Genomic DNA, 23,648 nt, shown 5'->3' on the forward strand with positions numbered 1-23,648 from the left:
GTCCCTTTAGCATCTTGCAAGGATTTTTTAATCTCACCCAGTCTCTTTCTGCTATTGTTACTGCAGATGTGGCATTTTGAGGTCATAGTATTCTTTATATTTTAATTGTTTACGCCTTATCTTCTCTAACACATTGTCCATATGTGAAAGGGTTGACTCCAGGAAGGCAAGCCAGATGGGTCTGTCTGCTAACATCAGGTGTCACGGCAGTGGAAGGCCTAAAGGATGAATGTCAGGAGGTGGTCCCTGGGCATGTGAGGGATAGATTGCCTAGCAAACAGAAGAAGAGTTTCTGCTGAAGGTTCCTTATTCTAAGCTGGCTGGGTTTCCTTGTTTTTGGTTGCCAGGTAACGGCTGAGGCGGAAGAAGACATCCATTACGAGTGGGCGTAATGAGAGCAAGCAGTGTGTGAAGAAGTTTATTGAAATGTTACAAGTTATTTTCTGATAAAGCGCTGTTGTGACAAGTCCCTGAAGTTGAGAGACTGTAAGCGATGGAACTGTAGAGCTGAGGCGAGTAAAGCGGAGAAGAGGCACTCTTCGTATTGTCATAAGAGAAACCGCTTCTGAAACTGACGAGGTTCGTTGTTTCCAGCCTTCCGAAGATCAAGATCCTCGTTGAAGGGGCGTTACTTGTGCTGTCTGCCGTCAGCCGCTGTCAGCCGGGCCCGAATCAGTTGTTGGTAATACAAACTACCGGCGGCTGCAGAGCTGAGAGGTCCTCTGCCGGAGAGACGGTTGTAATGCAAGTAAGAATACCGCTCTTGAAAGGAAGGGAAGAGATTGAGTGACAATCAGCAGAACGAAAGTTACGTTGTAGAAAGACCATAATATCTGTTTGTAAAACCTGAATGTACTGTAGGAAAAGAAAATGCCGGTAAACCCTCGGTATATGAAACTATTTACATGAGTCTTCAGCTGTGAAAACAGGACGTAATCCTGTCCACGGTGTTAGAAGTAAACATGGTCCCAAGAGTGCTTTTTACTCTGCCTATGAGAGAGTGAGAAACCCTGTAAAAGAAAAGAAGTGGAGTATGTTGTTCTGGCCCCCCAGGGAGCTTCCTGAGTAACAAATAAAGCCAAAATCCTGGGAACATTTATAAAGAGACTGGTCACGATTTGGGAACAGTTCAAGACTGACCCAGTGCCTTTTCTCATTAAAATCCTGGAGAAGGAACAACGCCAGAGACCCCGGAGCGCTGCAAGTCTCCTGTTGTTTTGTTGAGCCAATTGTTTAATAAAAGTTACAGTTTGCCCTCCTGATAAGAGTGTTGGCCTTTATTCCCACCTAGAACTTTGACATTTGGTGGCAGCGGTGGGATAAGGGAGAACACCATGGAAGCCTTAATCAAGACTTTGAGCGAGGGGCAACATCTTCTGCAACAAGCGCTCCAGTTACAGAGCCAACAGGCACAAGCCGACCGCCAAGCATTCCAACAAGCTTTTCAAATACAACAAGCTCAGCTAATCGTTGCAACTAATCTAAGAAGGCACTCAAAGGTACTTGCCTCCGTTCTGCAGAAGTATGGCCCTAGGGAAGATCCGGTCCATTTCTTTTGTAAATTTTGAAAGGGTTGCAAGAAACGCCCAGTGGCAAACCGATAGGTGGTGTCATTACATTGATCACCTGATGACAAGGGAAATGCAGAGTGCATATCAAGCGGCCAATCCAACGGGTGACAACAACTATGTGGATATGAAGAGAGTGGTGTTTGAGGGGCTGGGACACAATGAAGAAGCCTATCGGATTAAGTTTAGAGAAACCAAGCTACAAAGTGATGAAACTCCCAGACAACTGTATTACCGAGTGAAAGAGCTAAGGGATAAGTGGTTGCACACCGTTACTACCTCGACTCAAGAAATGGCTGAGAAGATTGTGTTAGAACAGTTTGTCTAAGCACTACCGCTACCCATACAGCGCTGAGTTAGACAGCACCATCGACCTAGCTTAATGGAAGCAGTAACCATCGCCTCAGCATACCAAAAGGCAGGTCAAAGCAGAATGATGACATACTCTGGAGCCAGCAGGAATGCCAATGGTACCCCAGCCGCAGCCAGCAGACCAGCGAATGTCCCAAGATGGCCAAATTCAATGATGCGGAGGTCGGATTGGGAAGGGGTCAGATCCCGTCCTGGCAGTGAAGGTATCCCCGGATCGACCATAGTGAGGCCACCCAGCATGAACTTCAAAGGCCCTCAATGTTTTGAATGTGGGGAGTGGGGCCATCTGGCACGGCTCTATCCCAAGCGAGGCAAAACAGAGCCGATGGACGTTGGAACTTTTGAAATCCCTAAAGAAGGTGATGTTACTGAAGCGCATCAGCTCCCGAAATCTCCATATGTTTACACATGTGATGCCGAGGTGGAGGGTCACCAAACGCGGGCCATGATTGACTCCGGTAGCCTGAAAACCGCAGTCACTGCTGACCTGGTAGGTGAGGTGCCTGAATTGAGTGTTAGCATTCCTATAAGGTGTGTGCATGGGGATGTGAAAAGGTATCCCACTAAAGAGATCAGGATTAAGGTGGCGGGTGAACAAATTGGTGTGAGAGCTGCCGTGATGCTGGTGTTACCAGAATCCCTCCTGGTCGCATCAGTTGTGCCTGACCTCCCTCGCTTAATTCGAACCATAGAGAAAAATTGGTTGGAAACTGCTCCCTTGTATGACCAGGAAATTGTTGCCCCATCCCTAAAGGAGCAGAAAAGCAGTGCGGACCGCCGGAAAGACAGGAAGGAGTGGGTTGAACAAAATATGTACCCTGTTGCAGTATATTGGAGGCTGGACGAGCAAGGGGACAGTTTCTGAGTGGCTCAGGAGTTGGAACCTGTTTTGAGACATGCCCGAGAAAATGTAGGGGGGGGGGGAGTCAATATGGGAAGAGCCTGAGTTTCATCAAGGATAGCAGACTATACTATCATGTAACACAGGGTTCAGGGGTTGAACCGGTCAGGCAGCTTTTGGTTCCCAGCAAATATTATAGACCTGTTTTGGAAGTGGCTCATGTGCAAGTGGGCGAAGGGCACTTAGGAGCAGAGAAAAAAAACACAAAAGATTTTGGCCCGATTCTATTGGCCCAGAGTGTATGGACAAGTGGCCAGATTCTGTCAGCAGTGTTCAGAGTGTCAGAGGAAGAATAAGGCCGTGGTCCCCAAGGCACCTTTGCAATCTATGCCTCTAATTGTAGAACCATTCCATCAAATAGGGATGGATATAGTTGGTCCCCTGGATCCCACTAAGTCGGGGACACAAATACATATTAGTGATAGTCGACTACGCCACCTGCTATCCCGAGGCTTTTCTGCTGAAATCTACCAATGCACAGCAGATATGTGACATGTTAGTTCCTTTCATTGCCTGAGTGGGAATTCCCTAGGAAATTGTGACGGATCGAGGAAGTAATGTCATGTCTGCGTGATAAAACAGGTGTGCGAGACACTAACATATAGAACATCTTAAGACTGCCGTCTATCATCCACAAACTGACGGTTTAGTCGAGTGGTATAACCAGACTATCAAACAAATGTTAAGGAAAACTACCACTCCAGGAGAAAGGAACTGGGATCGCTTACTACCTTGGATATTGATGACACTCAGGAATACACCCCAGTGATCGACTGGGTTTGCCCCCTTTGAACTCCTTTTTTTTCGCAGACCAGTCCGTACTTTATTGGACATCTTAAAAGAAGGATGGGAGGCACAGCCAGACCAAGAAATAAGTCTTACCAAGTATGCTTCCCAACTGAGAGAAAGAGTGGAGAATCTTCGCTCGATAGCACGAGAGAATCTATTGCAGGCACAAGGAAGTCAGGAACGTTATTATAATCTGCATTTCTGAATGCGAACGTTTCAAGTAGGAGACAAAATACTGGTTATTCTTCCCACCTCTGAGACTAAGATGCTGCCCACATGGAGAGGTCCCTATACAGTGGAAGATGTTGTGGGTCCTGTGTCCTGTAGGGTCTGCCAACCAGATAGAAAAGTGCCTCTTCACACGTACCACATGAACCTATTAAAAAAGTCGGTTGAGCCTTCGCCTACGATGTCAATGATCAATAGTTGAGAAGTGTCAAATGAACACTTACCCCAGGGATCAGAGAATGTTGGGAAAGAAGCGTTAAACATCAATAAAGACTTGAGTTCAGGTCAAAGGTCAGAACTTTCGTCGTTGATTGACAGTTATGCAGAGGTATTTTCCTCCATTCCCGGGAGGACCACTCTGGCATATCATCACATAAACACTCCACCGGGAACTACAGTACACCTACACCCTTATAGGATACCTGAGGCTAGGATACAGACTATCAACAAGGAATTGCAAGAGATGCTCCGGTTGGGGGTGATCAAACCTTCGCACAAGGCACAGTGCTCTCCCGTGGTGCTAGTGCCCAAACCGGACGGAAGTTCCCGGTTCTGTATGGACTTTAGGAAATTAAATGAAGTGTCTAAGTTTGATGCATATCCTATGCACCGGATTGAAGACTTGTTGGATAAGATGGGGAAGGCAGAATATCTAACTACTATCGACCTTACGAAGGGTTACTGGAAAATACCCCTATGGCCTACTGATAAGGAGAAGACAGCCTTTGCAATGCCAACGTGCCTCTATCAATTCACGGTACTCCCTGTTGGAACCCACGGGGCCCCTGCTACTTTTCAGAGGCTAATGAACTCTTTAATCAAAGGTCACGAACAATATGTAGGAGCATACTTGGTTGATTATCATTGTTTACAGTCAAACTTGGTTGGTCCATATGACTCATCTAGAGTGTGTGTTAAAGACCCTACAACAAGCAGGTTTACACATCAACCCAAAGAATATTAATTTGGCGAATTTCCATACAAAGCATCTGGGATATTTTGTAGGACAGGGTATCATCAGGCCTCAACGGGAGAAGGTGGAAGCTATACAACGATTACGGTTCCCTGCTAACACCAGGCAGATTCAAGCTTTTCTAGGATTTGTGGGGTACTCGGGGATTCATCCCTCATTTGTCCACGCTTGCAGCTCCTTTAACAGACATGTTAAAGTCAACAGCCCCTCCAAAAAGGGAGTGGCGAAACGAGAAGACAGAAGGAGCCTTCAATGCCCTTAAAAATGCTCTCTCCAACCAAGCCATGCTACAATGCCCTGATTATAGTGAACCCTTCTTTTTACATAAAGACGCCTCAGGGACAGGACTGGGGGGCGTTTTATTCCAAAGTCAGGGCAAAGCAGAGAGACCCATCATGTTTATCAGTCGGAAGTTACTCCCTCATGAGCTAAGGTATGCAACCATTGAAAAGGAGTGTCTGGCTGTCAAATGGGCGGTGGAACCTCTCAGGTACTATCACCTGGGGAGAAACTTCACTTTGGTGACAGACCATGCACCATTGGTCTGGTTGTCTAGAAACAAGGATACCAATCCCTGAATGTTAAGATGGTTTCTTTCTCTGCAGCCCTATTCCTTTCAAACGGTTCACCACCCGGGTCGCTTATTGGCACAGGATGATTTCTTATAGCGTGCATATGCCCTTGCCAAACATAAGTGCTCAGGGGGGATGGTATGTTGGCAGCAGTGGAATAGGTTTGTTCCTATTCACCCGTGGTGGTTTCAAATGATTACATACCAATTTGCCCCTCATCAGAACAAATGCCTCCACCTCAGTAGTTCAATCTGGAGTGAGTCTGTATACATCTAATGTTTCCTTAAATGAGTCTCTCTATACTGGCGGCTCATCCATAATAGGTGAAGGGGCGTCCGCCCACTGGCCCCCTCACCCATTATGGAGGAGCAGAGGATCCAGTCCAGTGAAACACTGAGCACTCCCTCAGCTGCTTTTTCCAGCTGAGGGAGTGCTCCTGGGCTGGCTGAACTGTCAAAGGGAAACACTGTTTGCCTTTGACAGTTCAGCGCCCCAGCCGCACATGATCACTGAGCCATGCAACGCTGGGGGCGTTTTGCTTCGCCAGCCTTGCATAGCTCATTGGAAATGCTGGCTGGGGCACTGCATGTATGTATGTGCGAGGGGGTGCTCCTGCACCTCCTCGCACATCTATACGGGCAGAGCAACCTGGAGCGGGGCATTTTAGCAACCACGCACAGGCCCCTGCAGAAGGTACGTTTATGGTGATTTAATTTTTATTTAAATATGTGTATGGATGCGTGTATGCTTGTGTTATAGAACTGTGGTGGGAGCAAGATGGGTGGGAGCACTGGGATAGTGGTGGGAGCATGGTGGGGAGAGCCCAGGGTCTGTACTGGGAGTAGGGTGCAGTGATGGCACGCAAAAGTTTATAGCGATTTCTACATACTGTCCATCTGGCACTTTTGGGGGGGCCCAGCCTGCCCAAATTTTGCTCAGGGGGGCCCAGGCCAAAAAAGTTTGAAGACCACTACTCTATAGATTGCAGTATAGTGCCTTTGATAAAGTGTTTCATCCTTTTACTACTAATCAGTTTGATGTTGGGTGATATAATGATGTGCGTAGGATGCTGTGGTCTTTCGAAAACTCTTGCATCCCTTCTGAGATGAATTGCACACCATTATGATTAACAGTCTCTTTGGCAATGATTTCTCTGTTGAATATGGTGTTGATAATTGGAACTACCTTTCTTGATACAGTAGCTTGCACTACTCTCCCCTCTACCTATTTGGATTTATATTCTATTTAGACTACAATATATATTTTTGTGGCTCCAGTGTTTCAAACGGGCCCACTATATCCATTAAATGTTTACTCTATACAGACCCACATATCTCCATTGGTTGAAGAGGAGCTGTGTATATATTTTTTGTCTTGGCACTATGTGCACAAGGTTGGCAATCTCTCACAAGTTCTCCTATATTAGCACCTTCGGCAATCAATATCTTTCTTTGATGCAACCTTTTTTTAAACTTCTCCCCAAGTGTCCTTCATGTGCCAATTGAAGAATCGTATGTCTCAATGAGTATGATGAAATCAAACAATGTCCTCTAAGAATGTATCCAGAGTCTTCTATTATTTCTTGAAACCTTTGTGAATATTCTTGTACTTTTTGCGCAATATTATCCCACTGAACCTGTAGACCTTTAAGTAAAATGCTTGTTTCCTCGTCCTCTTTGGCACCTCATATCTATTCATAGTTGGATATTCCTGGTTGAACAATAGCTGCTATGGATTTGTGTTCCTCTTCTGTTTGGAACTTTACCTTGTCCTCGTTGTCTTTGTATTTCATGCCATTGTAATCGGGATAAGCAATCAACCACTATATTTCTTTTTCCTGGCCTAAAGATTATCATTGCATCTCCACCATCTACTGACCAATTCTTGGTGATGCCAAAATTAAACCTTCAGTACTCATTACGTGAATCAAGGGCTTGTGGTCAGTTCACATTTCTATTAGTAAATCCCAAATCAATGTGTTGAAGTGTCTGACGCCCCCCCAAAAAAACTCCCAAAGCTCCTTTCTCTATTGTAGAGTAATTCAATTCTGAACCCTGAAGTGTTCGTGAAGCAAAGGCTGTTGTTATTTCCTTACCATCTTGAAATTGGTTTAATACTCCATCTATACCCACATCACTGGCATCTACAGTGATTACAATGACTGCAGTTGGTTTAAACAATTTCAGTGTTGGGGTTTGCTCGATATCCAATTTAACTCTTTTGAAAACTCTCTGCACTCATCTGACATTCAAACAGAGGGCCCGATTCATGGAATAATCTGCGCTGCAAAAACGGGACTTGTGCGCAAAATCGCATGCAAGTCCTTGTTTGTCGATTCCTGGAACACAATGTGCTGGGATTACATGGGACTTGTGAGGAATCTGCAGCGGTCTAACACGTCACTGTGACCCCACAAACACCTTGCTCGAGACTCCAAGGGAAGGGACAGCCAGGCCAGCGCAGCCACCTAAAAAGGGTGCGGAACACATGGAATGAGGAAGAACAAGTGAAAATGTGGGTGTTACGAGGGACGTTCCACCGTCAAACAATCGCAGCACCCATATGCGCGCAAAACAACAGTATTCATGGAATTGAACAGGGATCGCTGGCGCGAGAAAAACCATGCTCAATCACCGAAACACCTACGCAACGTGATAGCAGGCGCAAACAACGCGCACACAAACAAATACATAAAAAGCATGCACAATCAACAAACACACGTATACAGGCACAATGAATGCCCCATTTGTTGCAGCAGATATCCTGGGACACCACAGGAGGGGAAGGATGGCCAGTGCCCGGATCTTCCACCCAAGGACCAGCCTTTTTGGGATGCCGGACGACCAGGTCTATGATAGGTAGAGGTTCCCCCCATATTCTCCTAGTCCTAGTCACGGAGTGGGAAGATGGCCTCACATCACCCACGATGTGCTCTCAAGCACTGAACCCCTTGCAAAAGGTGCTCATTGTACTGCATTTTTTGGCCACAGGCTCATTCCAGCAGACCACCGCCATTGTCGGTGGCATCTCACAGGCCAAACAGTCACGTTGCCTGCACCAGGTGTTGGCAATAATAACTGCACGTCCTTCTGTCTGCCGGCATATCTATATGCCCAGAACACCTGCAGAAAGGCAATCAGTGGTCCAGGATTTGTATGGGGTGGCACACTTCCCAAACATGCTAGGTTCCATTGATTGCTCTACGTCCACCTCGAGCAACAGAGCGCATCTACTGCAACCGGAAACACTGGCACTCCATCAATGTTCAGGTTGTGTGTGATGCCAAGGGCATCATTACTGAAGTGTATGCCAACTATCCTGGCAGCACCGTGATAGTTACATCTTCGGGATGTCCCCTATACACCGGGCCCTGGAAGCTGGTGAGCATAGCAACACATGGCTCATTGGTGAGTATGAATGGCCATGAACATGTATACATGTTGCACACAGACCAATAGACACTGTCAACAAATGACAATGACAACCATTCTCACCTCTACAGGGGACAGTGCCTACCCTCTGACGCCCATATGCAACCCCAACACACCTGCCGAGGTAAGATACAACACTGCCTTTTTTGCAACTCAGGGCATAGTGGAGCGCACATTCAGAGTGCTCAAGTCACGTTTCCGCTCCCTTGACCACACTGGTGGAGTGTTGCTATATGCACCACCAGTAGTCTGCAGGATCATTGTGGCAGCAGGTGTCCTGCACAATGTTGCAAAACAGCGCAATATCTCGGTGGACATGGTGGTGGCACCCCATGCACACCCACAGGCCCACCGCTTACGTATGGCTGGGCTAAAGGCAACTGGAGAGGCTCCACGTACCCAGCTTGTGCAATCGTATTTCGGCTAAAATCCCTCCCCTGTGGAGTGCACACAATCCCGCTACATCCCAGGTGCCATTCAATGAATGATGAAAATAGGCCAATCCACTGTGCCCACAAAACCACCCTGAGAAAGTGCCCTTGGAAGTGCTAAATTGTGTGCATCCCTTGGAACTAAAAGACATTTCATCTTGTGTTTCCAAAAGAAACACATTGAAGAAGGAGAACACCACGACCACCATACCAACCATTCAATTCAATCACCTCTGTGTCACCAAACCCATCCCATATGTAATGTAAAAGGATATGTATACCGTGCACCATACCCACTGTAGTGGTCCCCTTCTGCTCTGGTGGATCTGAGTAACTAACATACCGTTCACATGTGTAAGCATCGATAAATCCTGACACTTCATGTCTGACCTGCAAGTCATACATTGTCTCAACTATTTACGTGGTCACAAAATTCAACAGGCACAATTGGAAATATCTGCACACATGTGCTAGATTGTGCATGATGCGCACACACATGTCCCTATTGTGGTGTGTAGAAAAGCAGTGCAGTATTGCCCCACAAGTTCCTCAACATCCCATAACAATCAATCTAAATTAACATCTTACCTGTTCCCTTAGCATACAGTTGAACACAATTAAACATAGTGCAGCTAACACATCCCTGCACCAAAAAATTCAAGACCCACAGGCACCCCTCAGTGAGGTACAACACATGCAAACAATAACTCACAAGACAACCATCAACATTTGTCCCACCACTAGACGATGGCACATACAGAATGCACGTATCAGTGCACATGCTGCATGAAAATGAGAAGACATTGCATATGTAGATAATTGATGCCACAAAAAAGCAGGAACACCTCTGGAAGACTACCAATGACATGATAAGGCATGTCCTCACCTGTGTAGTATTGGGACAGTACACAGAACACAGTCATGGGAGCACTTTTTTTTACAACCTATGCATTGGTCACTTTTTAGGCACTCATACAATTACCCACCATGTCTCTAAGTGCACACAGGGCAACAGGGCGGTGACAAGGCAAGGTAGACAATGAATTACAACAGAAGGAAGGGAATAGTTTCTTACCTGTAACTCAATTTCTCGAGCATTGGTATCTTTCATGGATTCACATGCTTAGAATATTCCCCGTCGACAGGCTGGGAACCCTCGGTACATTTATAAAGTCGTTTCCCATAGGAAAAAATTTCAACACTTTTGTGTCCTATCTACGTCGTTTTGGGCCGCTTACGCCTGCTCCAATAGGACATAGTGGTATAAATATCCCCACCCCCGCGGCTCCCTTCAGATTTTAACCCCCCAAAGTAGTATGGGGTATAACTGCTTGCATACAGGGGAGGCCAGCGGGCGCATGTGAATCCATGAAAGATACCAATGCTGGAGAAATGGAGTTACAGGTAAGAAACTATTCCCTTCTCCAGTATTGGATCTTTCATGGATTCACATGCTTAGAATAGATTGTATAGCAGTACTCCTAATTTGGAGGTGTGTAATGCAAACCAATGCCATCATAGCCACACATGCCTTTTGCAATGGAAAAAACATTTAGTCGTTGTACGTTAACATTAAAACACACATTAAGATACATTGATAGAAGGATATACCCCTGCATGGGGCTTACCTTACTGAAACAGATGACGTAGAATTGCTCGTCCCATCTGTAAATCTTCTGCATGTTGTCGCTCGAGGCAATAGTGCCGGGTAAATGTATGTGGCACTGACCAGGATGCCGCTTGACAGATATCTCCCAGCGGGATCCCGGACCATAATGCCGCTGAAGACGAAATAGATCTCGTTGAATGGGCTCTTGGACGCTTTTCTAGCGGCTTCCCTGCCTTCGTGTAGCAAAAAGCAATCGTCGACGAAACCCAACAAGCCAGTCCCTGTTTTGAGATTGCTTTTCCCTTTGCCGAAGGTCCATAAGCCACAAATAGTTGTCTTGTATCTCTAAAATATTGAATACGTAGGAGATAAAACTTTAAGTCTCTTTTCACATCCAATGTATGGAGAGCTTTTTCCGCGACAGATGAAGGAGTTGCGAAGAATGTCGGCAGTATAATAGACAAATGTTTATGGAAGACAGTTGGAACTTTTGGTATGAAATGAGGATTGGTTGCCAATACCACTTTGTCTTTGAAAAATCTCAAATATGGCGGATCAATGACTAACGCCTGTAGTGCCGAAGTAATAGCCACCAAAAAAGCCAATTTCCACGATAAGAATTTTAAAGATGACAATGACATAGGCTCATAAGGAGCTTTCATTAGTTCTGCCAGAACCAGGTTAAGACTCCAGTTCGGTGGGAACATTTTGGTTGGGGGAAAAGTTTGAAATAAGCCTTTCATGAAGTGTTTAACTAACCGATCACTAAACAGCAGTGTTGAATGTCTTTTACGGGTGAATCTTGAAATGGCTGCCAGATGAACTTTTATCGAAGAAAAAGATAAACCCCTTTCCGCTAAGTGCAGCAAGTATGGAAGAAGCTGTTCCGGCGCGATATGCAGGGGTTCCAGTACTAGTTGATCCTCACACCACATGCAGAATCTCCTCCACTTACATGCATACAAAGTATTCGTGGACAGAGCCCGCGTGGCTTGTAAAATTTGACGACAGTCCGATGAAATGGTTAGCCAGGAGAAGTCGGGAGCCAGGCTGTCAGACTGAGTCCGTCCGGATTGTGATGCCACACTGCCCCCTTGTTTTGAGATAGAAGGTTTGAATCTTCTGGAACCTCACTGGTAGCGCTATCGATAACTGGAGCAGATCGGAGAACCACGACTGTCTCGCCCAATAAGGGGTCACTAGGATCACCCGACATGGGTATTTGTAAATCCATTGTAGAAGTTCATCAAATGAGTGGAAACGGGGGAAATGCGTACACAAACTTGCTAGTCCACGGGAAGGAGAATGCTTCCGCCGTGAGCGGGTTCTGGCCACCTGCTCGCATACTGTGCGCACTTCTTGTTCTCTCTCGTCACAAAGAGATCCAGAGAAGGTTGGCCCCATTTTCTGAAAACATTCGCCAGTTGTTGGGCGTTCAACTCCCATTCGTGAAGTTGATTCATCTCTCTGCTGAGAGAGTCCGCCTGTACATTTTTTACTCCCGGCAGGTGGTAGGCCAATATACTTATCTTCTGTTCGAGAGCCCAATGCCATATTTCTTGAGCTTCGGTGGAGAGAGTCCAGGAACGAGTACCTCCCTGCTTTCTCAGGTAGAACATTGTCGTCGTATTGTCCGTCAATACCCTTACGACCGATCCTTTTATGTGTGGTAAAAAGGACTTGAGGGCCCAACATACTGCCCTCAATTCCAGTACGTTGATATGAAGGGTTGCCTCTTCCGACGACCACAAGCCATGCACTTGTTTCCCGTCAGAGAAGCATCCGTCACCACCGTCATTTGAAACTCCAGTTCCTGCAAGGGCATCCCTCTCGATAGATCTTCGAAGTGTTGCCACCATTGCAGTACTCGCAGAAGCTTGTTGTTGATAGTCAATTTGTCTGACCAAGATCCCCGACTCTGGGACCATCGGTCTGCCAGAAATTCTTGAATTAGTCTCATGAAGAGATGACAGTTGTTTACTAAGGGGATACACGACGCCATGGCCCCTAGTAGTGACATATATTTCCTTACCGACACCCTGGTGTTGACTTTCCACTCCTTTGCCTGGAGCCTGAGTTTGTGAACTCTCTCCACAGATGGCTTCACCAATCCTGACTGCGTCTCGAACTCCGCACCCAAAAACACCAAGTTCTTTGAGGGAGTTAAGGAGGACTTGTCGAAGTTGATTGCAAAGCCTAACTTTTGCAGAAGTTGCATGGTGGTCTTTAGACTTGCTTGCGCTATTATTGGAGACGACCCCCTTACCAACCAATCGTCCAGATAAGGGTAAACATGATGACCTTGTCTTCTTAACCAAGCTGCTACTGGAGCCAAACACTTTGTGAACGTCCTGGGAGATGACTTTGGTCCGAATGGGAGTACTTTGAATTGGTAGGTTGAATTGGTAGTGGGTTTGTCCGACTACGAACCTCAGAAATTTTCTGTGTCGTCGACGCATTGGTATATGAAAATATGCGACCTGCAGGTCTAACGATGCCAGAAAATCTCCCGGCTGGATAGATCGGATAACTTCCTGAAGCATAAGCATCTTGAACTTCAGATTTTTTAGTGTCTTGTTGAGATCTCGAAGATCTAGAATGGGGCGCCACTTGCCGTTGGGTTTTTTGACAATGAAGTACCGGGAGTAAACTCACTGACCTCTCTCAGCCATCAGGACCAATTCTATAGCCCCTTTCTCTAGCATAAGCACCACTTCTTGTTGTAATATTTGAAGATGGGGTTGCACCGAAAACACAGGTGGAATGTGCAGTGGAATGCTTTTGAACTGCAACGAGTGGCCTAGTTTCACTGTCTCTAATACCCACCGGTCTGATGTCATTTTCTCCCACTCGTCGACACAGTGAGACACTCTGCCTCCCAGGACGTCCTGAAGCTCGTCATTGTTGGGTCTTTGATTGCTTGTCTTTCGTGGACGAAGAATAACCTCCTCTTCTTCTTCTTGAAGCTTGATATTCTCGTCCTCTTCAAGCCGTTTGGGTAGCCCGCCTGTACCCTTGAGAGGAGTACAATGGCCTACTGAAGCCCCGGTTCCTGGATGACACAAAACAGGAATTTCCTGATGCTCCTTTAAGGGACGAAAAGAACGAAAACTTCTGCCACTTTGAAGGGCTCCAAGAGAGCATGCTGTGTCCGAGTCTTCTTTCATGCCTTTTAAGGCCTTATCCACTTTCTCCCTAAATAATTGCTCTCCTTCAAACGGCATATCGAGCACTTTATATTGTACTTCTGGTCGAAAGTTCGTACATTTGAGCCAGGCTTGCCTCCTCAAAACCACTCCATTGTTTATTTGTTTAAAACCTGATTCTGCCAGGTCTATGGCGATATTAATTGAGTGGTTCGACGCCTCTTCCACCTCACGCACCAGCAACATAGCAGATTTACTGTGCTCGTCCGGTAGATGTTCCAGTATGGGAGTTAAACGATGCCACATCTCTCTGTTGTATTTCACCATCATAGTCAGAGAATTGGCTGCCTTTACTGTCGTTGCTCCTATCGACAACACCTTCTTGCCAAAGACATCTTGTCTCCTGGCCTCGTTGTCTGGGGGGGATGTACATTTATGTTGTCACCTCGCCTTTCTTGCAGCAGCTGTCGATACCACTGATTCTGGAGAATGCTGAGAAAACAAACATTGTGGAGTAGACTCAGGACCTTTACATTTCTTTTCCAGTCTACCTTTAACCGCAGGCTCCGAAAACGGATGGCGCATGGTTCGTAACCCTTCTTGCCAGACGTGGTCTAAAATGGGGACCGAAAACACTGACGTCCTCCTCTTCCCCATACGATCAAACAAGAAGCAGTCTTTCTTTTCCTCCTCCTGGGCCAGGCCAAATTCGGTACATGCCTTACCCATCATTGTGTGGAAGGAACCAATGTCATCCGGCGGTGATGGTTGTGCCGGACTGCTTGAAGCTTCCATCTCAGCCTCTGACTCCCATGTCGGGTCTCTTGAAGGGGATGATGATATGTCTGAAAAAGACTCTCCTTGTTTCGACTCGGACTCTGGTAGTTCTCCTTCCTCCGGGTGTGAGCAGGGAGGATCTTCATTAACCGGAAGGGCCGTTGGTACCCTGGCCATTTACCAGGGGGCTGGACCTGGCTCTTCGTCGGCTGGCATAGCATGTACCACTGTCGGAGCACCAACGTGAGGCAACTTCGCGTCCAACCGGCTCACTAGAGTCTGCAATGTGGACAATACTTCTAAGGACAACACTGCCTGGGGATTCAGTAAAGGCATTGTAACTGGAATACTTCGCCCACTCGAGACTGTCAACGAGTTGACCTCCTGTAACCCAAGCTCTGTTGGACCAACCACTGGTTCACGATCATCTTCTACGGATGATATGGAAAAAGCCGTCTCCTGGTGCAACAGGGTCTCTGGCAAGATCGGATCATACACCTCCGGCTGCCAGCCCTCTGGAGGGGCCACTGTCGACGATGCCAACTTCTCAACCGTCATGCACTGAATCGACAGAACTACTGCAGGAATCCCCTGCGTTGATGGTAATGAGGGCGTCGACGATAGAACTCCCGTCGACGAAAACTGCGGCTGTGGCCCAGAATCCTGAGGCGTTCCCGCCTTTTTTGAGCTTGACTTATGCTTTGACGAATCTCGAATCGAGGATGACCTATGATGGTCCCCTGAGGAGGTCTTTAACAGATCTTTTCTCTCCTTTTTTGATGAGGAGGAAGAAGACAAAGCTTTTCCTTTTGATGACGATTCCCTCATAGAATGTTTCTCAGAGGAACGTTTCTCTGTCGAACGTGGCTTCTTCGCCACGGCTCCGCAAATACAGAGCGGCGGGTGACCACCGGAGATTTAGCTCTCAAGGCCAAACTATGTGTAGAGCCTACCTCCGAGGGAGGGTACGCTCCCGCTCCGTCATTCAGCCACGTCACCAGATGTCTATTTCGGTCTTTCAGGGTCTTCTGTGAGAAGCCTTTACAAATTTCACCACTGTCCGCCGAATGATGAGGATGGGGACAATGCAGGCAGTCCATATGCCCATCTCCCTCGGAAACCTTTTTGAATCCGCATGTAGCACACGGATGGAATAACACCTTCCCAGACATTGGGAAAGAAAACGAAAATCAACTTTGTAAAATAGCAGATAACACGAGGTGATCACACTACTTTGGAAGACGGTTGAAATCTGAAGGCAGCCGCGGGGACGGGGATATTTATACCGCTACCTCCTATTGGCGCAGGCATAAGCGGCCCAAAACGACATATATAGGACACAAAAGTGTCGTCATTTTTTCCTATGGGAAACGTCTTTATAAATGTACCAAGGGTTCCCAGCCTGTCGATGGGGAATATTCTAAGCATGTGAATCCATGAAAGATCCAATGCTTGAGAAATAATGGAATCAATATTACAAACAAATCATAACTATAACTGGGAGGGGAGACAAACCTACTATGCCTTGTGAGTGTTCCCAACGTGCAAGTGTACAGGGGAGGGTGGTAAGGGAAAGGTTCTGAGTTGTTCATGGAGAACTGCTTGTGGTGAAGTGCTAAGAAAAGAAAAGATAAACGTAAGTGCGACCTCCTGTGTTGAGGCTGAGCGTGAGCAAGTGCAGTATATACACAGTGGATTGGATGATAGATGTGGGGGGTCAGGGCCCCGGGAAAACATAAGGGCCCTGCACATCTGTCAAGCTACTGTATGATCAGCATGGAAGAGAGGAGGAGAAGAAAGAGGAGAAGAGAAAGGACTTGAGGTTTATTGGGAACTAAAGGAGGTCCTGCTCAAGACGCAGAGGGAGAGCGAGGCTATTACACTGAAGGCAGCCTGCTGAGGAAACAGATCGACCAACACCCCTTTCTATGGCAAAGTGCTTCACACAAAGGGAGTTGTTTCCAGAGGAACGCAGGAGTCTGGAAGGGGAGTATTTGATTAGGAAGCGTTGAAGATAGGGTGGTACCCGACCCCAGATAATTCTGTGGATGATACAGAGGGATTACAATTTAATCCGTGCTGAGACCGTGAGCCAGTGAAGGCTTTGTAGGGCAGGAGCGGTGCAGTCCCTGGGCCTGAGGCCAAGGATAAGTCTTGCTGCCCTATTCTGGGTAAACTGGAGGTGTCGCAGGGTTGACCAACGAAGATTAAGGAAGAGGCTGTTGCAATAGTGTAGCCTGAGAGAACCAGCGCATGGGTAACATTGAGTCTCTGGGGGAAGGTGTGGAAGGGTGCAGTTACTTTGAGAAGGAATAGCTGAATGAGGCACTTCTTGACAATGTCCAGAATATGAGGGATGATGGAAAAGGTGGAGTTGAAGATGACTCCAAGATTCCAGGCTTCGTAGGAGGGGGCAGAGGGTGAGCCCATGGAGGAAGGCCAGAGTGAAGGGAAGAAGTAGGCTCAGGGGCGTTGCTAGGGGGGGTTTAAGGGGGCTATAGCCCCTGATCTTTTGGTTGTAGCCCCGGATAGAATCTCAGGAGCTACAGCCAAAAGACTAGCTAGCCCCCAGTCCAAACAATTCCAACATCAGCTTAGCCCCGGGTATTTTCCAGACCTAGCAACTCCCCTGAGTGGGCTGCAGGGGATCCAATAGGGAGAGACTTGTTTTTGAAGGCATACAAGCCAAGGTCATTTGCAGTGCACCAGGCCAGGATGGCAGAGTTGCAGTCAGAGATAAATGAAGGTGCAAGTGTGTCAGTATGAACTTTGCTGAAGAGTTGTGTGTCGTCAGCATAGCACTGGAATTTGTGGGAGAGTTGGGCAATGAAGCGTTGCAGCAGGGAAATGTATATGTCAAAGGCGCAGGGCAAAATAATGGAGACCTGAGGGACCCCACAGGTGGAGGAGGAAGTAGGGGAGGAGAAAGGGCCAAGAATGGTTTTGTAGGAATGGTTGGTTGGGAATGAGCTAGGCCACTACACTGCCCGCTCTGAGATAATTAAGTGTTTCATGGAGCATTGTTATGAGGATAGGATGGTTCACTGCGTCAAATGCAGAGGAGATATCAAGGAGGATGAGGACAGCAGGGGATTAGGAATGGAAGGATGCAAGCAGTTCTTTACTGGTATTCAGGAGTGCAGTGTCCATGTTTCAGGAAGCTTTCAATCCACACTGGTGTACATGTAGACTGCCAACAAGTACATTATGGGTGTTGATTTGGGGGAGGACCAACTGCTCGAGCATTTTCCCCAGGAAGGGGGTGATTGAGATGGTGTGTTAGTTGACTGGGCAGGAAGGGTCTGCAGATGGCATTGTAAGGAAGGGTCGTACAAGGGACTGCTTGAGGGAGGATGGAGATGAATCAGCAGCATATGAGTGGTTACAGAGATCAGCAAGAGCAGGGGCCAGAGAGGAGATGTTGCCCTTGATGGTTCTGGATGGGCATGGGCCTACCTCTTTAGAAGAGACTTTCATGGAGTCGACAACTCTGGTGACTTCTTCAGGGGGAGACAGGAGTGAAGGAGGAGAAGGAGGAATGAGGAGGGTGAGTGTTAAGGGGATAGTGGGGGGAGGGTTGTGTTGGAAGAGCATGTCACACAGATGTTCACTATGTCCCGGCTTTTCGAAAATAAGTGAGATGTGAGTGCATTACGGGACTGGGAAGGAGTAGGGGCAGAAGATACTGCGGGTGGGTTGGCAAGTTGGCTTTACATTTTGTAGAGTGTAGCCGTGATGCAAACCATAAGAATGCAAGTACACAAATATTCACCTCTTGCACTCTCGGCAGGATCATGCTTGATGCATACATTCACAGAAACCGATGTCACAATGGAAGGCTGGCCACCGAGGCAACTGCCATGGAACACATAAGCTGACAACACAAAGCAATGTGATACAGCAAGCAAGGATAAATGCATGCAAAATGTAAGATGCACACAAAAATTGCATGGTCAATGCAGACGTCATTGTCACAGCATAGAATTGGTCAAATACTGCATTCAATCGAATGTAGCAATACCATGCAACCAGCTGTAGTCAAGTTGAAGCTGCAAACACCATGGTGCAGCATGCATGGCACATGCATGAGAAAGCACCAACACCACTAACCCTAATGTGCTTGGACACAACATAGCATTCCAAAAATGTGCATAAATACCCACATGTGTGTTGCTCTTAACTGCTGCTGCACCCCGTAATGGTTGATCCATAATCAAGACAGCCCAAAAGTGCCATCGATCCATAACCCCACAAACATTGCAAGGGATGTGAAGTGCCACTCATTACACATGCTCAAAGTGCCATGAAAAACACAGCAGCACAATGATCAACACTTGTCACAGGTCACAAACAGCCGGCCATGCAACCCACTCCCAAACACCTATGAAAGGCCCACACAGTTTTAATGCCCACAATTTAGAATATGAAACCAGTGGCCCCACCAATCCATTGAAACAACACCATGCCCAAACCCATCACCAGAAGCACACCCTGTGAAACAAGCACCCATGAAGAAGTACTGTCGTCCCACAAGACAAGTCACTCCCAAGTGATCACACACAGTGCAAGACTCCCATGCAAAACACCACACAAGCGTCTGCTAATGCCCTCCACTTACCTGTACAGGCTATCCACCCACCTTTCATACAATGCACACCATCAGCAGACACTTACCCTAAATGAAATCACATGCATAGTAACAACAACAGAAACAACATGCACATCCATGAAAACACATGATTTGATACCGAAAATATATAGAGCGCACCCACTGCAGGAGCACCACAGACTGCAAGAGAGTGACAGGACATATATTGTGACCTGCCCAGGAGTGCAGCGTATCACAACAGTGAGAGGGAGAGAGAGTGACACTGAGAGGGAAGCCCAAGGAAATGCCACATCAAGGACTACACTGACTGGATTGGAGATGGACAATGACATGCTCTACACCAAAGTAGGTGCAGCCATAGATGAACAGACCAGGGTAGGTAACACAGTGACACGAGTACCACTTAAATAACCACACCACCATGTTAGCATGCAAAGCACATATAAGTTAAGTAACACATGCAGCAAAATTGGTGACCAATCACACATGTTCAACATGCAAGACAGTGCTCATGCTTACCAGCTGAATGCGTTGGTGTGAATCCCACATCACCTTCACCCTGAACTTTGTCTCCAAATTAGGTACAGGAGGGACAGTGCCTGGTGGAGGGCATGGGGAGCATGGACGGCAAAGGGCGCAGGGTGTCTCCCCCTAGACAGCAGTCACCACCAGATCATGGAATACTGAAACAACATGGGAGAAGACATTACAACAGGCATAGTGAATTACCATTCACACAGCAGACATGTGCGAGGGAACGCAGAAACCAAAGTTACCTGCACATGCCATCCTGTGCACCACCATGCAAACATGCAAGTTGACCTCACTATGCAAACGTCATGTCCTCAATATGTTAACAGCACACCTCAAGGAAAATAAGTAAAATAATAAAAAATAAACCAGGAAAGGGCAACTCAAAAATAAAATGTTAACATCTGGGCATGGGGTGAACAAAAGTATCCCAAAAAAATAAAAAAGGTCTATCATGGACTGGGGGTGGAGGGGGATCCACCAAGGAGGGGGAAGGGGAAGGTGGATGGGTGCATGTCTACTTCCACATAGGTGGATGTAAAAAAATAAAAGAAAATAGAAACAACCCTCCATGGGCTCATGGACCACATGGCTATGGTGGACCGGAAGGCATGTCTCTGCTGGCACCACCATCCTGGGTTAAATCAGAAGGTGGTAGTGGTGCTTGAGGCTGACCACGCAGTGCCCTGGCCTGGTCCTCAGTGGCAGCGGCCATGCGTGACATTCATATTCCTCAGCACACTGAGGACTTGGAGGTCACCATGCACAACCTCACGGTATGTAGGGAGTTCCTCCGAGATATTATGACTCAATGTTAGCATCTCCTGTTGGAACAGCCCCCTGGTGGCTGGCTTTTCCTCACGGATTGAGACTCTGTGGGCAAACATCTCTTTCCTCAGGGCTTCCCTTTGTGCTTCCATGTGCAGCCTGTGGGAGTGGCATGTGGACCACACCTGCAGCTGTTGCTCCACCTGTGTTGCTGGTGGAATCATGGAACTGGCCACCCTATCCATGCCCTCAGCCAAACATAGGCAGCACCCTGTCGGTGTGCGGAAAGCAACATCCGCTACTCCCACTCGGCCTGCCCAGGCTGCACACGTCCTCCCACATGTGCGGGGCCTATGCCTGCATGACCAAAGGGAGCATGGCCCTTGCAGTGATGCCGCTGTCTCTGGCTGCAGGACTGCAACCCTCCCTTGGACATCTGCCCCAGGACCAGATACCAATACATGGGAACGTAGCCTTGCATCCGTAACAATCACAGACAGCCCTGACAGCACTGACAGGCCTTGTGACGGCACCTGAACCCCTGCAGACTCACAGGCCCCAACTGCTCCAACAATTGCTGCACTCACCTCCGCCAGCATTGAGAACTTCACATTCGGTTCAGCATCAGAGATACTGGAGTCCAAAGAGTCAGAATTGTATGCAGGAGGTCCCTGGTCCCTTGGGTCTGGGACAGATGCTTCCACAGGACGTCCCTGGTCTCTTGGGACTGGGACAGCTGCTTCCGCAGGGAGTCCCACTCATGTTCCAGGTGTAAGTGAACAATGCAGTGAACAATGCAAGGCACACCAAGCAATTGTCCTGGGCAGAGTGAGAGGGCAGTGTATGTGATGGAAGACGTACCTCTATGGTTCAGCAAGGCACAAAAGTACCCCAGGTGACAAAAATACGGGATGTGTAACGCACAAGCACCCCATAAAATGACAAATTACGTATGCAAGACCAGGATAGCTTTCATTAAAAGAAAAAGCATTGGCGCAGTGGCACCGAGCAACACAAAAAATGCGTAAGAATAGAGGTTTATGATACACAGGGGCACCCAGAGTAGGAAAAATGCATACGCGACTCTCCGTTAGCCTCTGAAAATACAAAAGTAGACACGCATATGCGCTGAGACAAATCCCCCACCAAAATAAGTTCATACGATCCCTGAAGTGACCGAATTGCGTGGCATCCCAAAATTCGCAGTATTCCACTAGTCCGTCTCCTCCCCTTCGCACGTACGGTCGGAGTTGCTTCTACGTGTACTGATGTATCCCTGATTCTGGCGTACACAACGCAAGCGCACAGAGCGTGCCACGTAAATTACATGCTGAGGGCCTTTCCTCGGATTTCACGTTTCCACGCTCATTTTTTTCATGCAAAGTCCCGTCATTCTGTTTCCGGCTGCCCTCCGATTAATACACGGAAGACCCACGCTCCTGCCTCTGTGCCTTTTTTACCTGCCTCCTAATGCCCTGAGCTGCCTCCTACTTAGCCATCTGCTGCTGCCTGTCCAGTGTGTGTGCCTGCTGCCCACCTGCACTGCGTTTGGAGTGCCTGCAGTCCAGCCATTGGCAATGCACCTGTCCTTGGCCCTGTGACCACCTCAGCTGCTTCATCAGACTCCCACCATGCCATACCACCACCACTGCTCCACATACCAGCTCCAGGACAACCTTGCCCCGCCCACACCTGCCTCGGGGGTTGCCATCTGTGCACTGTCATCTTCAGACCAGAGCGGCAACCCCATGGCAGTGGGGCAAAGGGCTGTCAACTTCACTGCCAGGGAAGTTGACGTCCCGGTGGAGAAGGTCCTGGAGAATTATGATGCCCTCTTCAACCCAGTGATGCCAGGCGGCAATGAAGGACGTTAGCAGATATGGGACGGGTTAATGGATGCCATCAACGTGGAGAGAGTGGCATCCCGCACCTTCAAAACTGTGCGCAAGCACTGAGAGGACCTGAAATCCAGGACCCACAGCAAGGCCCTGTGCTACATCCAGGCCGGTGCCACCGCGGAGTGGCAACATGCGCGCAGGTGCCGCATGTCAAATACCAACATGCGGGTCCTGGAGAAGTTTTACCCGGTGCTGTACACTCAGGTCTGCGAGTTACATGAACGTTTGGAGTCAACTGGTGAGTATGCATGTGTTGCTATGCTCTACGGTGCATGTGCATGTTGCTGCTTGTTGGCAGTGAGCCCCTTAGGCTTGCGGTAAGTATGCCTCTGAGACAGATGTCTGCATGCATGCCCCAGACATTGCTCTCCATGTGTGCATTCAGACAATATGTATTTTGAATGAGATATTACTTGCATTGTGTGTTGTAACAACTTGTTCTGTTACTTGTGTCTGAGACGTGCCGGTGTGGCAAGTGCGACAGTTGAGGTAGTGTTGCCTGCGTCATGTGCATGCATGATGTTCATGTGTATGTGCCAAAGATGTGAATGTGTGACTGGCCATCACTCACGTCTGGATGCAACACGTGCATTTGGATGCCTGACGTAGTCATGTAGAGGGATTACAGTCAACAAGACTCTGATGTGATTGCTCACCACACTGCTTGTGGCCTCGCAGTTGATGTGTGTCCATAACATGTGTATGTGCTTGTTGCTGTGGCATGCTGACATGTACATGTGTACATGATGCATGTTTGTGGAGCATACACAATTGATTGGTCGTGACCGTAGCAAGTAGCCGGATGTAAATGTCTGGAGTGATGGCCAGGCATGTATCTGCATGGATGTGGATTGCATGTCCATGTGTTTGGGGGTTGAGGTTGATGGTTGTTCCCTTGACTAGTCATGTTCATGTGAATGTTGGTACTGCCACGCACAAATCTGTGTCTACTTTTCCACAGTTGCATCTGATGAAGAGGGCGGAACCAGTGCTGTGGAGCACGGCAGCAAGGATGCCGCCACCAGGCAGAGGTGCAAGGCCCAGC

The sequence above is a fragment of the Ambystoma mexicanum genome, chromosome 2q (assembly GCF_040938575.1).
Source record: "Ambystoma mexicanum isolate Mex_15411 chromosome 2q, UKY_AmexF1_1, whole genome shotgun sequence".
NCBI classification, from domain to species: Eukaryota; Metazoa; Chordata; class Amphibia; order Caudata; family Ambystomatidae; genus Ambystoma; species Ambystoma mexicanum.